The sequence below is a fragment of the Callospermophilus lateralis genome, chromosome 2, assembly GCF_048772815.1.
Source record: "Callospermophilus lateralis isolate mCalLat2 chromosome 2, mCalLat2.hap1, whole genome shotgun sequence".
Classification (NCBI taxonomy): Eukaryota; Metazoa; Chordata; class Mammalia; order Rodentia; family Sciuridae; genus Callospermophilus; species Callospermophilus lateralis.
The window spans coordinates 74,161,756-74,167,522 of NC_135306.1; positions in this window are offsets into that span (position 1 = coordinate 74,161,756).

Below are 5,767 nucleotides of genomic sequence, written 5' to 3' on the forward strand. Positions count from 1 at the left end.
GTATATATGCCACAGTTTTTTAATACATTCATCTATTGAAGGGCATCTAGGTTGCTTGTTTGTAACTGAAGAAACATATCCCCAGCCAATCTATTTTTAAAAATTTTGAAGAGCTAGGCATAACGTGCACACATGTAATCTTAGCTACTCCAGGGTTTAAGACAGGAGGTTCGCAAGTTCAAAGCCAGCCTGGGCAACTTATTGAGATTACATCTCTAAATAAAATAATGGCCGGGCCTGTTGTTCAGTAGTAGAACACTTGCCTAGCATGCATGAGAGTCAGGTTCATCTCTAGTATGGAAAAAAAAAAAAGACAAAAATTAAAGAAGGGGACAAGGGAGGAAGAAAAGAAAGAAAACAAATCAATTGTTTTGCTTTATGTGGTCACTTGAAATAAAAACATGGGGGTGATTGAAAAATAACTAAAACAGCAAAATAAGATTATCTATCATTTATTAAGTGCCTACTATGTGCCCAGGAAATACCTGCATATTATCTGTTATTTTAACAAATGCTGTGTGATATTGTTTTACCATGCCCACTTGACAGAGTCAGGGAACATTACTGGCTGGAAGCAAAGGTATAGGGAGAGCAACCAGCTCCCCATCTGGGGTAGAGTGGGAAACACTAAAGTGTGATGCGATTTTTACCAACCTCACTTGGAAAGGAAACTCCTGTCTTGCTCCTGAGTAACTTGTCCAACATCTTCAATGTTGGATTTCTCTTGATCTTCCCTGCTCCTTGCTTGATAGTCAAAATATTGTCTTTCCTTTCTTTCTGTACTTGGTACCCTCTGTTGGGTCATTTTCTCTTTTGCACTCCATCCTGAGGACATCCCTTTGCTTGGGTTTCCATTTTTTGTTACGTTGGACAGTCCTCTGCATTCCAGATGGGGCTTTTGTGTATAACGCCAAACGATGGCTCTAATACTGGGGTCTTTCTCCTTCCTGTCATTTTATTCTACAATAAGCAAGAGAGAAGTCCTAAACATGAATTTCAACGTGAAGACAGAGCCTACAGAATGGTGCAACCACTCTGGAAAGCAGTATGGAGATTCCTCAGAAAACTGGAATGGAATCACCATTTGACCCAGCTATCCCACTCCTCAGTTTATATCAAAGGACTTAAAATCATCATACTATAGTGACACTGCAACACGTCAATGTTTACAGCAACTCAATCCACAATAGCTAAGTTATAGAACCAATCTAGGTATCTTCAATAGATGAATGGATAAAGAAAATGTGGTGCATATACACAATGGACTATTACTCATCCATAAAGAAGAATGAAATTACGGCATTTGCCAGTAAATAAATGGAACTGGAGACTATCATGCTAAGTGAAATAAGCCAATCCCCCCCAAAAAACAAAGGTTGAATGTCCTGATATGCAGATGCTGACTCACAATAGGCACAGGTGTGTGTGTGTGGCAGGGTGGTTCATCGGATTTGACAGGGGGAAGTGTTGGGGAAAGGGAGGAGGGATGACAATGGGAAAGACAGTAGAATGAATTGAACATAACTTTCCTGTGTTCATATACATTCATTGTAACTCCATATCATGTATAACCACATACATGGGAAGTTATACTCCATGTATGTATAATATGGCAGAGTACATTCTACTGTCATGTACAACTAAAAAGAATAAATTAAAAAAGGATGAAGTTCAAGCTCCTTAAGATGGCTAACATAACAAGAGAGCTCACTCAGATATCACTTCATTATCTTATGTTAAATATACGGCAAAGAATGAATAGCTAAACATTCCTTCTGTTCATCTTCTGGCAGGACAACTAAGCATCTCTCCTCTGAATTCTTTGCCCTAGTAATAATGGAGATTAATAATCCCATTGTGTCTCCAGAATGTCACAAGATACCCTGAATGCCTTTGGAGGCAAGGGTCTGTGTGAGAGGATAGAAATTGATATTTTGAGAAGAGTAGTGTGACTCAATTCCAGAGAGAGAACAATTCTTAGTTCCTGTGATGCTGGGGCAACAAATGAGTTGAAGTGGCAGGAAGTAGAGAGGTAAGGACCTCAGATGCACATTTGTTCTGGAAGGCTAAGCCCTGGACGCTGCAGTGTTCCTCATGAATGGAGCAATGCTACTGCCAGACAGCTCCAGAGCAGCAAGTACAAAACACCAAACATCAGAAGTGCCTCGTAAACTTTTCTCGAATGTAGATACCACAGAATTCATGTACATGTAAGAAAAAATGATCAGAAAAATGAGACTGAGTATATTTTCTTCAATTGTTAGCAGATCAGTGTTAAGCCATTTTTATTTTAAGAATTTGGAAATATAAAGAATTAACTTTTTTGTGTGTGTTTCCAGAATTCTGGTCAAATCTACAGTTCCCCAGTTTCTGACTATCCATGACCAACTTGGATTTTCCCTTACTCTAATTAGGTAAAATTTAACAATTTTTCAAGCATACCACAGTTACTTGACTCTTGAACCTATATGTGTCATGACATAGATTTAAATACTTTTATCTTCTATTTCCCACCCACAAATATCTCTCTCTCTCTCTCTCTCTCTCTCTCTCTCTCTCTCTCTCTCTCTCTCTCCTTCTCTCCCTGACTCACTGTGCTGTCATCCTTAGGTGGACAGAAGTCCCCACAGGACCATGAGGCCTATAGGGGGTGCTTAATTTGGCCAATACTAAATATAGCATAAAAAACACATACAAAAAAAAATTATAAAATTTGTGTGTAGCTTTCATTTGAAAAGGAACAAAAATTCTAGCAGTGTTAAGAGAATCTTATGCAGAAATGTGGTTCTATCAAAGCTGAGAAATACTATGAACTAAAAGACTGACACTTGTCTTTTATTATAAATCTGATGCACTAGTAAAGGTCTCAAATTGTTCAGCTCTGGTTACAGATCCATAAAATAGTCCTCTCTAAGGAGCTATTTCAACCTGTTTTATATAACCCTCATTATAAATTAATTCTCCCTGACAACTAACAGGGGAAATATTTTAATCTAGGTAGACAAAATCATATTCTTCGAAGAAGCTGCTTTAAGTTCTATATTCTGTTATTAGAAATGATTTCATTAAGGTTCAGCTGTGATTTGCAAACTAATGTTGTTTTGATGGTTTTAATACCCAGCATAGGTGCCTGGTTTATCTATCAAATTAGTCCCTCTTGGTAAACATTACATTGGGAGCAATCTTGGGAAATGGTGGTGAAATTGAACCTTGTTTCATGTTTTGATTACCTGTATTATTATTACTTTTCCCCCCTGAAATGCTTTTAAAAATTAAATTTTTCTGGGAAATAGAATGAGAGCAAATATTACTCTCCTATGCTGATATACAAGTGTAAAAATAACACAAATGTCTCAAAGAAACCAAGACATCTCTGCCCATGGGAAGTTTGTCTTCCTGTCAGAAGCCTATAGATTAGGTTTGCTACATTAAAATCCAATGATATGTATTTCAGTTGAGGGGATATTGGAAGGAGAATTATATTTCTGTGTTCCAGGCATAAAACCTCAACAAATAATTCAGTGGTTACTGAACAGTGTTTTCCTTTGGTAGGGATTCTGGCAGTGTGTTTTGTTGCTGAGTGATTCTCTTGAGCAGAGTGGTACAGGTGACGAATGTCTATTTTGAATCAACTCCTGTTACAATGAAGTGCCAGCTGATTCAAGCTCTTTCAGTCACAACCATTCAAATGTATCTCATGCTTTTTATAAAAATCTGGGTAATATCTGTTTGAAATGCTACAACTGACAAGAAGTTCACTTCCCTGGAGACAGAAGATAGATGGGGATCGTTGAATTGATTTCTGAAATGTCATTGTCAGGATTGCCCTAGACAGTCTGCAGTCACTCAATTGCAGAGTGGCTTCCTAGCCTGTCCTCCTCACTCTCAACACCAGCTCCACCCAAGTCAGAGTCGCTGGAACTTACAAAAATCTATGTGTTTTCCTTTTTTGTATCTTTCTGAATCTGTGAAATAACTTCAACCATTAAAATTTGAATGTAAATACTACACTTTTCTGACTATACATTCAATTATAAGATGTTTGAGACTTAAAAAGGATCTGAAAGATCATCTTTACTTTACCCTAAGAAACTGAGTATAGAAGGTGACATATTTGTCAGTTGGTTGGTAGAAAAATCTGACTTGGAACTTGTATCTCAGTCAGTTTGTGTTGCTATGACAAATTACCATACACTAGGTAGCATATACAACATATATTTATTTATTACAGTTCTAGAAGTAGGAAGACCAAGCCCGAGCTCCAGTGTCTGGTGAGGGCCTGCTTCCTGATGTGTACATGTCCATCTTCTTGCTATGTCTTCACACAAAGGAAAGCAGAGAGAAGAAAAGCAAGGTTTCTCCTGTCTCTTAAAAGGGCACTGATCCCATCCTGAGGGTTTTACTCTCATGACTTAATTAACTGCCCTTCTTCAAACACCATCACACTGAAGATTAGGGTTTCCATATGTGAGTTGGGAGGACACTAATATTCAGTTCATAGCTACGTGGTACCACATAGGTGTTTGGTCAGTTTAACATGAATTCAATCAAATGGAAATATAGTCTTAGTTCTTAGCTCAGAATACAACAAAGGTACTTTAGAGATACTTAAAGTAGCTTGGAAAGCTGTCTCTGATCAGAGAAGAGAAACTAACATTTCTTAAATTCATACTATGTGCCAAGCATTATGCAAAATGCTTTATATACATATTTTATACAATTCAATGAGGCTTCTATTTTGTCTTTTTTTCTCTTCTTTATTCCTTAATTTTTTTCTTTCATGAAAAAATCAAGGATCATGAAATTTAAGTAACCTGGCCAAAATTATCCAACTAGTAAATGAAAGAACTGGAATTCCAGCTTGGACTATCTACTTCAAAAGGTTGGTTTTTTTAACCACTATCTTGTGACCAATATTTTTACTGGCCAAGTTAAAGAGTTGAAGTGTCCACAGAATGGTTTTAAGAAATGCCTGTCATGAAACAGAGATTTATTGATACTGAAAGGGTTGAACTGAAAAATGCAAACACAGTAGTTTAATTTTACTTCCAATTCTGGCAACTTGGCAAACTAAGCTAATTCAGAAACTCTCATGGAACAACTACTTGGAGGGCTGGATGGATTTATTTTTAGTGTGATATGCCTGGGGGGAATGAACAGAAAATCATACACACACACAAGAGACATAGCTATAAGCAAAGACGAGGGGTTTCTATATGGAAAACAAGCCTTGTGGGAAATTAATTTTCAGTCAAAAATTAGGAAACACACACATTCATGTTTAAAACACTAGAGAAATTAGTGATAGAAGGAACTTACTCAACACTGTATAGGCTATATACAACAAATGCAAGGCCAACATCATACTGGACAGAGAAGAAACTGAAAGTATTTGCTCTAAAATCAGGAACAAGACACTGTCACTATTCCTATTCAATATATTCCTTGAAATTCTAGCCAAATCAATCAGAGAAGAGAAAAACATTAAAGGGATACAAATAAGAAAATAAGTTAACTATCTCTGTTTGCTGATAACATGATCCTATATCTACAAGACCCCCCAAAACTCCACCCAAAGACTTCTAGAGCTGATAAACAAAATTAGCAAAGTAGCAGAATACAAGATCAACATACATAAATAAATTGCTTCCCTAAACTCGAATAATGAATCTACTGAGAAAGAAATTAAGAAGATTATCCCATTCACAATAACCTCAACAACAACAACAAAATACTTGGGAATATAACCAAGAAGGTAAAAGACCTC